This window comes from Schistocerca americana, chromosome X, assembly GCF_021461395.2.
Source record: "Schistocerca americana isolate TAMUIC-IGC-003095 chromosome X, iqSchAmer2.1, whole genome shotgun sequence".
NCBI lineage: Eukaryota > Metazoa > Arthropoda > Insecta > Orthoptera > Acrididae > Schistocerca > Schistocerca americana.
In genome coordinates, this window is record NC_060130.1 from 523,030,589 (window position 1) to 523,050,380 (window position 19,792).

General features: G+C 42.7%; 1 pseudogene; it reads right to left on the reverse strand.

Moving 5' to 3' along the window:
• Positions 1–320: 320 nt before the first annotated feature.
• Positions 321–438, reverse strand: LOC124557294 (annotated as a pseudogene).
• Between the last annotated feature and the right edge of the window lie 19,354 nt (positions 439–19,792).

Genomic DNA, 19,792 nt, shown 5'->3' on the forward strand with positions numbered 1-19,792 from the left:
GTCCTGCCACCGCGACAGAAAAGCGAGAGAGGATATCAATAGCGCTTTCTTCTTCCGTTGTTGGTCAAGGCGTGGGTACAATTTGGAAGTCTCCTTCCAGTAGAAACTAAAAACTCCTCCGGAACAGGCCATGAAGGCCCAACGGTACGACCGGCCTCCGTGTCATCCTCAGCCGACAGGCGTCACTGGAGGCGGATACGGAGGGGCATGTGGTCAGCGCACCGCTCTCCCGGCCGTAAGTCAGTTTCCGAGACCGAAGTCGCTACTTCTCAATCAAGTAGCTCCTCAGTTTGCCTCACAAGGGCTGAGTGCACACCGCTTGCCAACAGCGCTCGGCACACTGGATGGTCACCCATCCAAGTTCTAGCCCAGCCCAACAGCGCTTAACTTCGGTGATCTGACGGGAACCAGTGTTAACACTGCGGCAAGGCCTCTGGCCCTCCCAGTGGAGGCGTAATATAAAATTGTTAAGGCTTTTGTGAGCACTTGTTGATAAATTGTCTGCTGGCTTTTGTCTCGGGTTCTACGACCGACTTTTGTTTGATAATTTTTCTGACGTTTCGCCACATGAGTGACGGGCATTGCTAAAGCTTCACCCTCCACTACTGGTGGTAGACTGGAGTCGAGCTCGTGGCTGCAGATTATATTTACCAGGCGCGCCACCGAGCTATCGTCAAACAAACGTCGGCCGAAGAACTCGAGACAGAAACCAATAGGCAATTTTTCAGTCTCACTACTGTTTGTGGCAAGGCCGCCCGGCTAGCCGCGCGGTCTAACGAGCTGCTTCCTGAGCGGGAAGGTGTGCCGGTCCCCAGCACGAATTAGTATCGAGGTCCGGTGTGCCAGCCAGCCTGTGGATGGTTTTAAGGCGGTTTTCCATCTACCTCGGCGAATGCGGGCTGGTTCCCTTTATTCCGCCTCAGTTACACTATGTCAGCGTTTGCGCAAACACTGTCTCCATGTACGCATACACCATAATTACTCTACCATGCATACACCTGGGGTTACACTCGTCTGGTATGAGACGTCACCAAGGGGGGGGGGGGGGGGGGGGGGTATTCCACTGGAGGCCAAACCGCACAGTAACCTTGGGTTCGGCGTGGGGCGGCGGTGGGGTAGGTGGACTGCTGTGGCAACTAGTGGGGTCGTGAACCACTGAGGGCTATGGCGGGACGAAGCCTCTCTGTCGTTTTTAGGTCCCTGGTTTAATATACAATGCAATACACTGCATGTGGCAGTCAGTAAGATGCAAATTTGGCCGTAGATGATCTGGTGAAATACCACAGGAAATGGCGATTCTCGAGACCCACACCTCGTAGTCTTCTAAATTCATGGTGTGGGGTCTATTGAAATTACAATAGCACTGATTTTAATAATTGGAGGGAGGCTACATGCTTTCCAGTCTGTGACAAGACTGGTAAACCCAGTAAGACTGGGATTCCAAATGTCAAATTCCAACAGGATCATGCAATACTCCACATGCCAATTCACTTCATAAACGCCTCGAAAAACATGTAGATGCTCGAATGGCCTGCCTGGGCTTCTGGTTCTCCACAATGTGGTCGAGATGTTACTGCTCAAGCACGTCCCATTCTTAGACAGCCCTTCTGTGGTCATTCAGTGTGACATCAGGGTTCCTGCGAAGACGCGCTGCAAGTTTCAACTAATCCCAAGTATGGTCAATGGCATTTATGTCTGAAGATATCGCATGCCATTCCATTTGGCTGCCTCATGCCTTCTAGACTAAGAGGGGCGCAGTACGCTTTTCCATTGTCGTTCTGAAGGACCACCGCATCGCCAAAATGTTGAATGTAGTGCAGGATCCTGTCCCTATACTGCACAGCATTCAAATAACCCCCGATAGCGATGAGTGTCTTCCGACATCCGTACATCTTACTGCCCAGAACACGACCGACCCACCTCCATGCTGCGTCTGTGGAACGTGCGTTGATACATTTCCGTCTCCACAGTCTTCCGTGTCGATCATCATGCGTCAGACAGATCCTGTACTCGTCGGTGAAAAGAACTCGATGCCATTATTCCAGGTTTCATTCAAGATGTTTTCTTGTCCAAATTCTTCATGCAGCTCGGTGTTGGGTGTTTGTACTGGTAAGAGACCTTTGGGGGTAAAACCGATTGTGTGGAGACAGCTGTGTGCTGTTTGAGCCGCAATTGTAGGTCGTGGCCGTCAGCGACCACTAACAGGCAGAATTTAAATGATTTGTGTCTGAGGATAGTGATTTAATTATCGAATGACGTATCTGTGATGTCCATCATTTTGCTGAGTATCTGCTTTACGTGAAGTGACAATGTGGAGACAGCACCCGCTACAGAGAAAGATGACTTACCTTTGCCTCCGTGTTTTTTTTTTTTTTTTTTTTTGTCATGAGTTCGATGTGACCAGCCACGAATTCCTCTCCTATGCCAGTCTCTGCATCTCAGAGTAGCACTTGCAACCTAAGTCCTCAATTATTTGCTGGATGTGTTCCAATCTCTGTCTTCCTCTACAGATTTTACTCTCTACGACTCCCTCTAGTGCCATCGAAGTTACTCGGTGATGTCCTAACAGGTGTCCTACTATCCAGCCTCTCGTTCTTGTTCTTGTTTTGCACATATTCCTTCCTTGTCATTTCTGCGAAGAACCTCCTCATTCCATACCTTGTCAGCCCACTTAATTTTCCACGTTCTTCTGTAGCAGCAGCTCTCGAATACTACGATTCTCTTCTTTTTCAGCTTTCCTACTGTCCATGTTTCTCTACCATACGATTCTGTGTTCCAGACGTATATTATCAGAAATATCCTGCTCAAATTAAGGTTCAAATGGCTCAATTGGCTCTAAGCACTATGGGACTTAACATCTGAGGTCATCAGTCCCCTAGACTTAGAACAACTTAAACCTAACATGACTTTTAATTCCATTCTTGAACCTTTCCTTTATTTCCGACATTGTTTCTTCGATGCATAGATTGAACAGTAGGGGCGAAAGACTACGTCCTTGTCTTACATGCCCGAGGCAGGATTCGAACCTGCGACCGCAGCAGCAGCGCGGTTCCGGACTGAAGCGCCTAGAACCGCTCGGCCACAGCGGTCGGCCTCAAATTAAGGCGCATGTCTCATATTAGTAGACTTCTCATGGCCAAGAATGTTCTTTTTGCCATTGCTAGTCTGCTTTTCAAGTCCTCCTTGTTCCGTCCGTCATAGGTTATTTTGCTGCCAGGGAAGCAGAATTCCTGAACTTCATCTACTTCGTGATCACCAATCCTGATGGTAAGTTCATCGCTTTTCTCATTTCTGCAACTTATTATTTTCGTCTTTCTTTCATTTACACTGAATCCATATTCTTTACTCATTACACTGTTATTCCTGTTCACTTTCGCTGAGGATAGCAATGTCATCAGCGAATCTTATCATTGTTCTCCTTTCACCCTGACTTTTAATTCCATTCTTGAACCTTTATTTTATTTCCGACATTGTTTCTTCGATGTATAGATTGAACAGTAGGGGTGAAAGACTACATCCTTGTCTTACATCTTTGTAATCCTAGCGCTTCGTTTTTGGTCTTCCACTTTAATTGATCCCTCCTGGTTCTTGTGCTTATCGTACATAACTCGTCTTACGATATAACTTGCCCCTTTCGAACATTTTGCACCATTTGACAGTGTGGAAAGCTTTCTCCAGGTCGACAAATTCTATGAACGTGTCTTGATTTTTCCTTATTCTTGCTTCCATCATCAACCGTAACGTCACAACTGCCTCTCTGATGCCTTTGCCTTTTGTAAAGCCAAATAGATCTTAATCTACAATTATCTTTTCCATTCTTCTGTATGTTATTCTTGTCAGGAACTTGGATGCATTACCTGTCAAGCTGATTGTGCAATAATTTTCTCATTTGTCGGCTCTTGCAATCTTCGCAATTCTGTGGATGATCTTTTTCCGAAAGTCGGATGGTATATCGCCAGTGCACACCAACATGAATAGTAGTTTTGTTGCCATGTCCCCCAATAATTTTAGAAATTGTGATGGGATGTTATCCATGCCTTTTGCCGTATTCGATCTTAGGTCTTTCAAAGCTCTTTTAAATTCTGATTCCTGTTTCTTCTTCTATCACGTCATCAGAAAAGTATTGCCTCTCACAGAGGCTCTCAATGTATTCTTTTCATCTCTCTCCTCTGCATTTAAAAGTGGAATTTCCATCTTACTCTTAATCCTACCATCCTTGCTTTTAATTTCACCGAAAGTTATTTTGGGTTTTCTGTATACTGCGTCAGTCCTTCAGACCAATTTTTTCTTTTTTGATTTCTTCACATTTTTCATGCAGCCGTTTCGGCTTAGCTTTCCCGCACTTTTTCCTATTTATTTCATTTCTAAATGGCCTGTATTCCTGTTTTAGGGGGTAGAAACTCCAAAGGAAGAGAGCGATTGGAATACATCCAGCAAATAATTGAGGACGTATGTTGCAAGTACTACTCTGAGATGAAAAAGTTGGCACAAAGAGCAATTCGTGGCGGACAGCATAAAACTAGTCAGAAGGTTGAGGACTCAAACAGGGAGTTGTCTCCTGATTTCGCCTTGGAAAATGGTAAATGAGGAAGGATATGAACACATATAATAGCATTGTGTACTGGGTAAAGTAGAGGAACAGTTCGGAAGTTCGGAGACGATGACTTCATCAGCATGATAAAGCGCCCTGTATAAAGCAGCAGCTGTGAGGCAATGGTTTTTGGACAATAACATTCATAAATCAGGTCGTCTGTTGAGAGTCCCGACTTGAACCCAATCGAACACTACTAGAATGAATTAGAACGTTGATTTCGCTCTAGGTCCCTGCGTCGAACATGGTTTTCGATCCTGAGGAAGAAAGGGCTGCCATTCCTTCGCTGACATCGAGACACTGCATTGAATGCGTCCACAGCAGAGTTCAAGCCGTTATGAAGGCGAAGGGTGGGCATACCCCACAATGTCCACTAATAATACTTTCGATCAGATAGAGTATACCAGCAACAAATATCTGCAAGACTTAAGTCGAAAAATTTGGTTCTCCTGAAATTATGTCGAATAAAATAAGCAACTGAGATTGGGTAAAAGCATGTGCACATCCTGAAGTTATTTAAAAGTAGTTTCGGCAATTTTGGTATCTTAATATATTAGGAACTATAAAAGACTAATACAGGTTGGCCTAGAAAATAGGGGGAGGGGCGGGGGGCGAAAGTAACCAAGACATCGACGATGTCTTATCCTAACGATCAGAATGGAAGCCTCCCAATACTGATAATAGAGTCTGCTAATACAGCTGATGAAACCACAATTTAATGAATAGTTACTGTACCCAACAAGAACTGTTGTGCCAACATCCCTCCTCCTCTCCCCTAGGCCTAGGGTGGAGTGATAATTACTCACAGCGCCCTCACTGCCCATCATTTAGGCTTTATCCATATATTCTTCAACGGGAACTCATTTGACATTTTGACTCGACACTTAATATTGAATGTGATTCTAGTTCCCTCCTTCCACCTCCCTCCCACTTCGTTTCCCCCAACCCCATGCTCCTTTCCTCTCCAAACTCTTCTCTCTCTCTCTCTCTCTCTCTCTCTCTCTCTCTCTCTAACACACACACACACACACACACACACACACACACACACACACACACACACGCACGCACGTACGCACACACACACACACACACACACAAACATTCACAATCCCACACACAGAGAAAAATAATTGTATATTCCACTCACACACACACACGCATACACACACACACAAACATTCACAAGCCCACACACAGAGGAAAATAATTGTATCTTCCACTCACACGCACACACACACACACACACACACACACACACACACACACACACACATTCACAAGCCCACACACAGAGAAAAATAATTGTGTCTTCCACTTTCGTGGAAGTCACAATTTTCTTCCATATTGTAATAGTTTTTTTTCTGTGACAATATTTATTACTCCTTACCTTTTGACGAAGAAGTCGACGAGACTGATTCGACAGGTAATTTTTAACGAGATTCTAAACTCTATTCTCTCCTCCTTTGGCAGTCCAGATTGATTTAGCTGTTCAATTGCTATCAATTTAATTTTAAAATAGCGTTGGTTGTTGGATTTTTCCTTCCTGAGTCTTTTCACCACGTCTGTTTTATATTTCTCCGTCATTCCAAGGTCAGTTATAATATATGCACCTAAATTCCTCGTTACTTCTACACAAGTATCTTCAAAGTGTTGGCTAAATAATAGTTTTTACAAATTATTCTCCTCAAGTTTCAGTCTATCTTGCATCCTGTGTGTTTACTTAGGGGCTCATCTTACACCTTATCGACTGTAATCGATTATGTGAATCAATATCTGCATATTATACAATCGAAAATCAGTTTTGTTTTTAGTGACAATTTACCAATAACATTTAGAAACATTTTATCATTTCCAGGACTCTTTCAGCATTGTGTCATATTACGATTTTTGAGTTTTAATTTACGAAATTGTTTTCATTTTTCTTGCCTTCAACAGTGAGTCCCGTAAGTAACAAATAATTTTTTTACTGTTACCAAGATACTAATATGTGGCTTGTTTGCTGTTTGTATTTCTTTTTGCTTAAAACAAGAATTTTATATTAAGTGTTTGCTGTTTGCATGACTTCACATAAAGTGGTTTCTACAAGGAAAGAAAAAATCTCTCACTGCATCAATTTTCTTTCTTTATACCGTGGTAGTAGTGCTGCCAAGAGTCAACAAAGCTTCTGACGCCGTATATATGTTGTGTAGCAGATTACCTCACGAATGGCAACGATTAATTTGGAAAATTTGCAACTCATTTTGCATGAATGACTTCAGAGAAAAAACAAGAGGAAGAAGTTGAACATAATTCTAATCTGAAAGTTTTCACGTTGTGAACCGAAAATTTTTTCTAGAATGACACATTTTGATATATGAATTATTATCAGCAAGTAGCTATGTATGTTGTCTCTTCATAAAATTCCAATAGCGTGTCAGAAGTCCTTGGCTCCCCTCTTGTTTGCATCTTCTAAAATTATTTTTATCTTAATTTGACTTTTCGATACTCGGCCATGCAGACAGCATATCTTATGATAAACTGTATTCACTACCTTATAGTCTTAATTCTATATACGTATAATATTATATTCTTATTAAATACATCTGAAATCATTTCGGTGATCACTTTTGTCAGTTTTAAGGATTCGCACAGTAGTGGCTGCTTTAAAACTCACATTTATGATCAAGGAGGGACTCTAATCTACGACATACACGTTAGAAGGCAGCACAGTTTGCTAAAATTATACTATTCATTATAAGAAAGAGAGCGTTTCCCTCAAGTACGAAATCATCAGTCAAGCAAAATACCCCTTATTTACAAAAAAATCATGTAACTGCGTAGACAAATAGTTCTTTCTTGATCCTGATAAATCAAAAAACTGGTAAATTTTTCATGACACTCGGAATAAAAACCTAGAAGTTAAAAACCACACAAAAAATTGTTTTGAGATGCTTTTTACATTAAAACGTGAAAGCATGAGACAACCAATATGATTCCTTTGCTATTTTCTTATAGTGTTAAAGAGTTTGCACTACACCGTCAATTTTTAAAGTGTCTGTAAAATTATCTCATTTTCAGTCGGATTTGCTTCTAGCTTCGTCGGTAAACGAAGACCGTATCACGGTTTAGCTACTGCAAGCTAGTCAGCCTAACTTCATGCATCATTAGAAACTCCATCTAAGACCTTTAGAATCTACATTTCTACGAAGGAAACGACTTGAAGCGACGTATAAATGAATTAGTATTGAATGGCAGAAGTGCGTTATGTAGGACAGACTTGTGATCTGCGAATGTGGCTTACCTGATCGCGGAGCGAGCAACGGAAGTGGCCGCGGCGGCCGCTCGCTGCAGACTCCGCCCCCGCCGGCGCTGCAGCTCGCTTAAATAGCCGTCCGCTTCCGCCGAAACCATGGAGACAGCCACCTGTTCCACACAGGCCCACCCCTCCAGCCGGGGCCAGGTGACGTGCTACGAGCCAGCCATATTGGAAGTATTGATCCTAGTTGCGCGTCTCTCCGACACCCCCCTCCCCATGCCCCCGCCGTGCCCGTAACAAATTCTAGGAAACCGAACGGCCATTGGGCTGTAACCACCCAATAGCAGAGCAGCGATAGAAGAGGACAAAAAGACACGCTTCTATATTCTGTCCTTCAGGTCGCTGCCATCACACATTTGGACTCGTCCTTTCCGGGCACGTTCTAGATACTTCTGCCGGGTCACTCGATACCTGATCCTCCCCCAGCACAACTGCTGCCACACCTACTTTCTTAATTTAACGAATCCGTATTTTCAATATCTGATAAGGCAAATGAATATCAAATATTTTTCTCTGGAGGTTGACACTAATTAACTGTGTTGCTCTCCTAGGCTTCCGAAACATCTAAAACGATATTTTGTTTATAAAAGCCCATCCGTACGAAGTTTTTTCTGAGTGGTGTTAAAAACGCAGAGAAGACAGAGGAGGCGTGAAGAAGTGAAGAAACTATGACTTTCCTTCCCCTGTCGTCGTCCCCTCCTGCTCTCCTTCTCTGTCTCTGTGGGGGGGGGGGGGGGGGGGTGTAAGGGGCGGGTAAGAACATACACGGCTACAGTGATCTTGCGTGTTGGTTTCGTCGCTAAGGTTCAGGCATAGTGAACATTAATGACAACTTTACTTGACTTCTTCCACCGAGACTCGAACCCTCTCCGTTCCGTTCTCCCCACAAAGCCCTCTCACTATTCTGACAAGGGAACCTCCCCATCGCACCCCCCTCAGATTTAGTTACAAGTTGGCACAGAGGATAGGCCTTGAAAAACTGAACACAGATCAATCGAGAAAACAGGAAGAAGTTATGTGGAACTTACCTAGTTGATATAGGAGACAAGCGGCAAGCCCCCTCTCCCCACCCTCCCGCACACAATACACACATCCCGTACACTCACCTGCACTCTAAAATTACACATACGACACAACTCTCACATATGAGCAAGGAAAGGCGCAAATGTGGGCGGAGTAGGAACACCTCTCGCCGCCAGGCGGCTGAACCCACCCCGTGGGATATCCCAGCCAACAATTTCATAGGACATTACATTCTTACATACGGAAATTCAGTGAATGAAACTCTTCCCGACCGAAAAGAGCTTTCTTATAGTCAGTAGCTATTGAGTAGAGCCTCCTTTGATTTGACGGTTGGCAACTATGGAAATATTAATGTGAGTGCGTCAGCCCTGTTTCCTAAACAAATGTTAACCACTTTTACTGTGTAGCTGACAAGATCTTAGTATTATGGACTAGATAACACCGATATGAATAGTATTCGGCAACAAAGTTCAGCCGGCCGGCGTGGCCGAGCGGTTCTAGGCGTAACAGTCTGGAACCGCGCGACCGCTACGGTCGCAGGTTCGAATCCTGCATCGGGCATGGATGTATGTGATGTCCTTAGGTTAGTTAGGTTTAAGTAGTTCTAAGTTATAGGGGACTAATGATCTCAGAAGTTATGTCCCATAGTGCTCAAAGCCATTTGAACCAACAAAATTCACTTTTCTCCCACCTAATCTTGGAAAACAGCTGTGTGACATTACTAATGACACAAAAACCTTTCAGAACAAACGAGTAAACATAATTTAAGCCACAGTGAAGGTTTTGGGTGGTTTAAAAAGTTAAATATCAACAGAAGTGAAAAATAGTAATTACTCTTAGTCTATACGAGCATAGATTCGGATGGTACGTTGTTCGATATAGTGGAGATAGTCTTATGATATTTAAATTATTGCACATACCCCACACAATACCAGGATAAACGGGACGGTGCCAAGTCGGGAGTGTACGGAGGATGATCGTTGCCAGTGAAGCCAAGGAGTCAGATCCTTGCCGATATCGGAACACTCGTGTGTGGTCTGGCATTTTCGAGCTGCAGGAGGGGGTGCTCCCTGTGTGAACGAGTTCTTCGAATTAGTGCTTTCGATTACAGCACGCTGTTATCACGCACCGACATAGTTACGTCCATGGAACTAAAAAAAACAAGGGAGGAGGCACTATAGTCTTACATCGTTCTTTGTTTTGAACCCAGAGTAGGCGCCATTTTAAGTAGCCTAAAACATTAGCAGACTACAGTTTACGAGTGCTTCTTGTTCATTATTTTTGTGGTGTGTGAGCAATAACTGTTTTAAATACTGAAAATCATAAAGCTTAATTGAATAAAAGAGTGTCAGGAAGGAAATTTTGAACGTTTTCCTGTTCTTGAATGCGTATTTGCTCTGGACGTCTCACTGCTGTGAACTATGGGGGTATCAATGCGGTGAACCTAATGTTTCGAGCTAGTTAAGATGGCAGACTTCGGCTGCAAGTCTGTGACGTAATGCTACCTCCCTTCGTTTTTTACCTCCATGGTTACGTCACACACCGCCATGTTACACGCCACAATTTGGAGCCCTCGAGCGGCAGAGGGTTACAACTTGCGTCTGCGAACCAGAAAGTCGTCCGAGTAGCACGCATGACATTTAATACATCAACCAATACGAGAATAGAACAAAAAATTTGCAGCACGCCCTCGTATTTTTCATGGATTTATATACTAATCTGTAAATAAGCAGCATTTACTCACACATAAAAAATGAATTACTTCAGTAGCTTGTAACCTGATACTTTTCACATTTTTTTGTCGTGCAAATGATCCGTGAAATATGTGACTAGCTAAGATAAAGTAAGTGCTCGTCTGTAAAAGTGTCCTCATGCTACAAGGGGATAAGCTGCAGTAGGTGAAGGTCGAGCGACGCCCCACTCTTACGGTATTGTGAAGACGGACGTTGATGAATTGAATTTGTAATTAGAGGCAGAGTAGTAGACAAAAAAATTAACAGTTGCAGGTGCGTTTGTGATTGTGTATATCTGATTAAGCTTTGTAAATGTGGTCTGCGGTTGACCTGCTGAAGTAGGCTGGCCACCTGTGGCTGCCGGCCGTCCCCTGCTTTGGAACGTCCCAGATTATCGACAAACCCAGAAACTGCGCAGCAGCCGGTGACTACTTCTCCACCCCCACTGGTTCGTTCCTGTTGCTTCCCTGCCTCTGCCACTCTTATTCTACGCATTGACTCTAATTTAGATTCTGTCCACATACTTCTCTTTTTAATCCGCTGTTGTTTAAATTACGGAATACATGTAAGTTGGTTTGTTACAGAGCTAAATTATAATGTGGTGATACTCTCATGATAATCGAGATCAAAACATTAGGAAGAATATCAAATAACGAAATGTTATTTATCCTGCGTATACAGTACAGTACGAAGAATAAATTATTCAACTTGCAGCTGATTTGGTGGCATACACGGTACGAAATGTAGTATAGAGCTGACACGTCTCACGGCAACAATGGCTCTAACTCGAACTGAGCTTAGCTGACAGATTATGGTACATCATTCCATGCTGGTTCAACATTAAGCAAGAATTTGTCAATCCTAATGGCTGGTGTGTAGTGGTGTGCCAATCTTTTGGCAACCCATGACTGGACGTCTTCAGTAGGTGACAGATGTGAAGAACGTGCTAGCCAGGACAAGAGTTGAACACCCTCTGTATCTCTAAGGCACAGGCAACACGCCGTCTTGTGTTATCTTGTTCAAAGACAAAATGACGGAGGCCTCGAAGGCAGGACATATCTACCGGTGTTAATACATTACAAATGTAGCGCCTCCTGTCCACATTACAGTCTATGCGAACCAGAAGTGGTCGCATTATGTATCCAGTGACATTCTGTACCACTACGCTGGGTTCAAATGGCTCTAAGCACTATGGGACTCAACTGCAGTGGTCATCAGTCCCCTAGAACTTTGAACTAATTAAACATAACTAACCTAAGGACATCACACACATCCATGCCCGAGGCAGGATTCGAACCTGCGACCGTAGCAGTCGCACGGTTCCGGACTGCGCGCCTAGAACCGCGAGACCACCGCGGCCGGCACTACGCTGGGTGTTAGGCGTGTGTGACGGTAACGAATTCAATACGACAACGTTCTTTCGCGTCGGAGCTTCCCACACTTATACGTGTACCGCAACAATGTACGCAGAACCGATATTCATCTAAAAAGATGACGTGGTGCCACACCTGCGCGCCGTCTTGCCTTTGGGTGCGCCATTGTCAACGCTCTCCTGTCTTCTGGCACATCAAGAGAAGCTGCAACAATGATGCCTGTGCTGACAGACAGTGCTGCTCGAGACGTCGTCGGCTGATACTTTAGTTGTTGCTAACACGCCTATTTCCCAATTCAAGGCACGTAACTTGGCGGTAAGGTACTGCACTGCCGAGAGAAAAATCTTTTTTCCTCTCTAGTTACTGGGGGCCGTTGAGATCCTGCATGGCACTGAGTATCTATTTAAAAAAGGAGTTAAAATTCGTTTGATGCCTTCCTAAGGGACAAAATGGTTCAAATGGCTCTGAGCACTATGGGACTTAACTGCTGAGGTCATCAGTCCCCTAGAACTTAGAACTACTTAAACCTAACTAACCTAAGGACATCACACGCACCCATACCCGAGGCAGGATTCGAACCTGCGACCGTAGTGGTCGGTTCCAGATTGTAGCGCCTAGAACCGCTAGGCCACTCCGGCCGGCTCCTAAGGGACAGTCTCCGCTCCAAACTAACTAGCTATGTAAGTACAGACTTGATGTCGTTTACGTTCAAAGAAATAGTTTCGAAGGTCATTGCGAGATTTATATCAAATAAATCAACAAGAGGAGGAATTGATCCCCAGTGGTGCACAAAACAGTTAAAACAGGTCAGAAGACTGTTCAACAAGCAACGAAAAGAAACTTGGCAGATTTAAAGAACGCTAAATCTCCAAGGTAGGCGATATTTTACAGAAGCTCACAATTTAGTCGAACTTGAATGCGATATGCTTTTAATAGTTTTCTCAACGAAACTATCTCCAAATTTGGCAGAAAATCCAAAGAGATTCTGGTCGTATGTTAAGTGCACTAGCGGCAAGACACAATCAATACCATCACTGCGCGTTAGCAATGGTAATGGAACCAATGACAGTGCCACTAAGAAGGTATTGCTGAGCACGGTTTTCTGAAATTCCGTCGTCGAAGAAAGCGAAGTAAATATTTCAGCATTCTAATCAAGAACAGTTGCAAACACGAGAAAATTAGAAGTGGTAGTGAAATAGTTAAAATCACTTAATAAAGGCAAGTCTTCCGATCCAGACTGTATACCAATTAGATTCCTTTCAGAGTATGCTGATATATTAGTTCCGTACCTAGCAATCACATACAACCGCTCGCTCGACGATGGGTCCGTACCTAAATTTTCGAAACTTGCACGGGTCACACAAATACTCAAGAAAAGAAATACGAATAATCAACTGAATTACAGACTCATATCACTGACGTCGATTTTCAGTAGGAGTTTTGAACATACCGAGAGCAACTGTATTAGTTTTTGACTGCTTTTGTTTTCAGACATGGAAATTCTTAGTGAGGACAACATTAATTAGCACCGATTGTTCTAGTGTCTCTTTCACGTAGAACAAACCCATAACATTCTACTTGGTGAGTGCTTAACGATTTCCCGTTTCACCTCTTTTCCTGACGACATTAGAAGAAACTGAGCAGACTGAAATTATGTCGGTATCACGTAACTTCTCCTAACAGAAGAAAACTAGCTGGAGTTTGAAGAAATGGATCCATTATCTCTACAGTGAACTCCTACACTCATTGAAGCCGCAGCCTCCTGCCCTGTGTAGCTAATGGAAGTAATAAAAGATGATAATGATAGGATTTAACAAACAGATGTAGAATTTAATGAACAGAGGCAAGATGATGGTTTTGCGAATAGCCTACGGGAGCATCACGGCGAGCTGTGGAAGTGATGGGGCGTCGATACGTGTTACGCACAGTTGCGAGCTGGCCAGGCTACTCAGTATACTGAGAGCCAGGAGGAAACCTGCACCGTGAGGCGTGTGTCCACTATGAAGTAAACTTCCACAAGCCAATTGTACAAGCTATTTCTCCAAGTCCTTTGACGTAGAAACACCTACTGAAAGTCGACTTCTGCATGTTTCGTCGATTTTCAGAAGTAGTTTCCGAAAGTTATTGTTAACAGTTTCTTGTATCTTGTTGGAAATACTTGTCAGTTGTTGGAAGTTTTTCTGAAATTTGCAGAAGTTTTTTGTGTCAGTGGCGAAAATGAGAACTACGTGCGGGCCAGTGAAATATCGCAATTGTTAAATCAGAAAGTAGAATTATGTTACGTATTGTGGGACACGAAACACATGGATTTTAATGGCGCTAAAAAGCAGGACTCACTAGAAAATACTGGATCAGGTTTGGAGACGGCTGGTTCAAATGGCTCTGAGCACTATGGGACTTAACTTCTGAGGTCATCAGTCCCGTAGAACTTAGAACTACTTAAACCTGACTAACCTAAGGACATCACACACATCCATCCCCGAGGCAGGATTCGAAGCTGCGACCGTAGCGGTCGCGCGGTTCCAGACTGTAGCGCCTAGAACCACTCGGCCACCCCGACCGGCGATTTGGAGATAATTTCTTATATTGCGTCCTCAGTATGGACCAGAAAATAATAAAAAGTTCTTGGAAGCTTAAATATGTATGTGTCTGTAACAGTTTTTTCATGCAAATGCCTCTGTTTTCTTAACTTCGTTCTGTCTCTCGACTTTTCTTTAATAATAATAATAATAATAATAATAACGCAACAACAGTGGCACCTGCTCTGATTTTTAGCTCGACATTGTAAACTTTCACAATCCTATTTCACGACGCGTGGAAAGACCTCGGCAAGTATTTGCAGAAGTTACTTCCAAGTGGACACACGCCTTACCACTGACTATTGCCGGTGTTGTCAGTACCTCGCTGACACTACCGTCTCCTGCTGGGTGAAGTGTTGCTGTTGGCCGCCACTATAGTACGATTTAAACTAGTTATAGTTTGGCAGCTATCCGGCTGGGCTACTCACACCACGAGTACACCAATGGGAACCTAGCTACCACTCTGCCGCCACTTGTGCTGCACAAAGCATCTTGTTCACAGAGAATCACTGCAGCAGGAGATTCGTGTAACGTTCAGATTCGCGTGGCTTGCGATGTGCGATGAAAGTAGTCGAAAGAAGAGCATAGGGAATAAACTATATAATTCTACAATCTGAGTAAATTTCTTAATTTTTATGCGATTCTTAGAATCTTTAAACGGATTTTCTACCGTTGCGGAGAGCGGAGCGCTGTGGCGGCTGCTGTAGATACTGCTTGTACGAAAACGCTGCAACTTTGGACTTCAAAACATCGGATACAACCAGTTAAAATCAGATGGTAAAATCCGCACCAGTATTGTCCTCGGCTTCTACTGCGTTCTCCAAATAGTTCCACGTCATAGACATTTCTAATAGTGCCCGCACTATTACTGCAAAAATGACACGTTTCTGCGTATACCCAGGAGCTGGGTCAGCCGATGGTCGCCTTCGCGGATTTCTTCAACGCTTCAAGAGTCTCTGTGCGGCTCTGAATGACCTGCGGATTGTGATTTCCTTAATACCTACGATGGATGAGAGAAAGTAATTCTTATACACTAAAAAAACACAATTTTTCATTAAACGTTTAGTTGATTAACCCTCCATCATTTAGTGTATTTATTGGAAATTAACACTATATATATAACTGGTATGCGCACTTTTTGATTTCGTCTTCTGCACCATACTGCTCCACAGATTCCCTAGGCTAATAGCACATGCAAACCATCTCGCCAGATCTCATCAACATAGGTGTAATACAAGGGAAAGTGAAAACAGAAGACCGTCTAATGCAACCTACAAGTTTCTCAAGACGCATAAGAAAGAAGCGGACAAAATACGAGCAGTATTCTTCGGAGACTATAGCCGGCAGGGAATGATAGGAGGTGCGCTTTAATTGCTGTCTACTGAGTTTACACTCATAAGAAGAAGTATTGTCTGTCCCCGACTTTACATTCATACGATGATAATTAGGAATCTTAGACTCATAAATTTTTATTGCAACAGCATTTACGGAACGTACTAAAGCTAGCCAAAATAGTCCCCATGTAAACGGCAAATAGTTGCATGAATAAAGTTTGAAAGGAACTACATACAGATATGATGTTTCGAGCGATCCAAAATAAATCATAAAGAGGATATGTGGTGCACTTTTTTCCTGCCAGTGAGAAAATTAACGTAACGAAATGAGATTTTTTTAACTAAAACTTACTGGTTTCTCTGTCTAATGAAAATGTGTTTTCATTAAAGAATTCGAATATAGTATTGTTTCTTATATAAAGATCAACACGAACAATTGTTTTTGGTGACAGACTGCGACTACTTCCCTTAATTTTATTTGAACCGTGAATCTGTAGTAAAATTAATTTGAAAGGAAAGGAAGCAACGTTGGTTGACTAGTGAAAGTTGTTGCATATTCTTTTAGTTGCACTTGTATTGCATTGTATTTTGTTGTATGTTAACCGGGGGCCTAGAAACGACGGAGAGGCTCCGTCCCTGCGGCAGCCGCAGTGGTCCACAGCCCCATGACGGCTACCGCAGTCCACTTCACCCCTCCGCTAGTTGCACTTACTTTACAATTTCACAGGTGCAGAATACTTCCAGATTCACAACTAGGGCTTATTTTACGTCTCTTAACATAGATTTTCTCGCTTTCACCAGCGCCTTTTTCAGCCACTGTAATCCAGTCCAGTTGTGTTCAAAGTTGCTGCATTATCATAGCCACTACAGCAGCACAATGCAGTTCTACAATTTACAGAACAGCAATTCTAATGACAAGAATAATAAATGACTTTAAAACTGTTTATAACAGAAGATATAATACAGAACGGATTTTTTACATAAAGTGCAGGTTGTAGCAACATTTTGCCTACTAGTATACGAAATGGTCGTAGCAACCTGGAACATTTAGTGAGCCAAGACGCAGTAAAGGGAAAGAAGAAACGACTCGGCAACGGCGAGTTCATTAGAGACGCAGAACCGAGAGTAATGGAGCAGAGATTGGCACACTGGACACGCATTCGGGTGGACGGTGGTTCAAATCCATCCAAATTCAAATTTTTTTTGTTTTCCATAAATTGTTTAAGGTAATGGCGCACTGGTTCATTGCAGATAGACACGTCCGATTTCTTTTCCCATCTTTCTTCCAGTACTAGCTTGGATGCCGTACCTAATGTCCAGAAACCGTAATTTCCGGATTGGACAAGTAAAAGGAGGAAAATCGCCCGTGTCTCTTTCAATGACCCGTTGAGACATTTGCCGCACGTGATTTAGGGAAACAACTGGCAACTTAGGCGTGGATGACAGGACGGCGATTCGCATCTCTCTCTATCAAATGCGAGACCAATTTCTTACAACTGCGCCGACTCTCTCGTTCATGAGGATTCAATGCCGCATTTGTGCCGCGTTATGCTGCCTTCTTACATAGTCAGTGTCAAGTGCTTATACACAGCTGGCAGTTAAAGCCCAAAACCCATGAAGGATAGAAAAACATAAAATTTACTTTTGAGTTGGCAATGTAGTAGGAAGAAAACATGATTAAATTTGGCTATGAGATTTTGGTGCACAGGGTACGAAATTTAGTACTCAGAGCTGCCATCTCTAGCAGCAACAAAGTCCCTACACCGACAGGGCATTGAGTCGAAATGAGCTTGGATGACAAATACGGGTATATTATTCCATACTGATGCCAGATTTCAGCATTCATAGTGGCTAGCAAATAGTGGCATGCGAGTCTCTCTGGAGAACGCGTTGGCCAGTCGATCACCGTCTGTATTCAGGTAGGTGAAGACAGCACGAGCAGCATGCGGTCTAGCGTTTTCTTATTGTAACACCATGGAGAAGATAGGACATAGCCACCGACCTTCACACGTCAGAAACGTGACGCCCGTTGTAAAAATTACCGACTGTACCAATAACTATGAGGCCGCGAGAGACATTCGCCTGGGCTTCCATACCTGTGGTAATAATCGAAGCCACCATGATAGCTGTAGGCTACGTGAACATTATTGTGCGTCACCTGCTTCCCTTCATACTTAATATCTTCCTTGACATTGATGGCATATTCCAGCAGCATACCTGTCAGTATCACAAGGCCAGAATCATGCTACAGTGGTTTGAGAAGCATCGTAGTGAAGTAACGTTGATATCTTGACTACCAAATTCGCCTGATTTGAGCCCGATGGAACTCATATGGGACGCTATCCGACGCCAGCTCCGCTCTCACAAACCACCGGCTATAGTTGATGGGAGTTGTGCGACCCGTGCATTAACATGAGAGCTGTCAGCTTTTTACAGAGAAAATAGGGGATCGAATAGGAAGTCTAAAAAATAAATATTTCAAATAATGTTTACTTTAAACACAATAGGAATATATTTAAAAATTGCATGCATATTTTATTTTACATTGTTGCTTGTATTTATCTACAGACTTTGCTTCTTTTTGCAAAGATTCATTAAATTTTACATATATAAAGAATTTTCTGAAATTAAAATTAAAATTCACTGCTACTTGCAAAAGATGCTGCGGTGGTACATTTGCTGCACACCTCTGTCCATTTATGGTTCATAATGGGACAAAATTCTTTCTGCGTCAACATATGAACCAGGAATGCTTGATAAAAACCGAACTACTTTCAGCAAATTGGGCATTTTGGGCTCTCGCGATACAGAAAACATTAACCCACCTTCTGTTTGCATTACGATCCATAGATACACGTTGCTTCAAAATATCCTTCGTATTAGAAAATTCATCATACAATCAATATTCATCTACATCATCCATCTGAACTGAGTCAATTATTTCTCGAAGATGGTTAAATTTTAGCCCAGAATTTAGACAAAGAAGCATCCAAGACTCGACTGGCATTGGCAACTGATCGCCAGATTTGAAATTCTCTAGTAAATACATTTTCAAGGTCGAACAAAATTCCGTAAGATTATCTTCAATGCTTTTTCTGGTTCTGGAACAAATTAACCTGCAACTACCAAAATACTACCTCTGATTCTTTGCTCAATTTTACTAATCAAAGTCTTGCCCGCCTCAAAAGTTTCCGTTGTACTAATATCAGAGTGTTCTAAAAACTTACAACATCTAGTTATACATGTCTGAGAGTTTCACTCCATTCTAAGTCTAAAAAGTCAAAAAACGATTTTATAACTTCCCTTCACTTTGCAGAAATGGAGAAGTGTCCATACAATTTTAGGACCAAATTTTCGAGATCAAATCAAGCGTATCACAGGCATGTTTCATCGTATTGTGCAAAAGATGCTTTGAACAGCAGTTTGGTTTGAAGATTTGTTTGCTATCATCATTTAAAGTCTGAATGCCGAATAATGCTTTCCAAAATTAACGTTGATATTATAAGGGCAAAAAGCACTCCAATTGTTTATACCAAGTTTGTGGGATTCCAAAGAACTTTTTAACAAATTGTGGATAGAGACTGCTGTTCCACAGTTTCCTTCTATAAAATCTGAAGTTTACTCTGAATTACGATTTCGGGATCAAAATATATCAAAAAAGTCGGAAACATCCTACTATTTTTATGGTTTGAGGCATCCCTTGCTATGGAGAAGAATTAACTGCACTTATTGGGATTGTTTAAAATTGTAACAAAATCTGACACACTTTTGGCGGTTAAAAACTCTTTCACTATTGATTCAGCTCACACTACATTCTTTCAGTAACACTAGAGTCACTGACTTCATCCTTCGCGTCTTGCA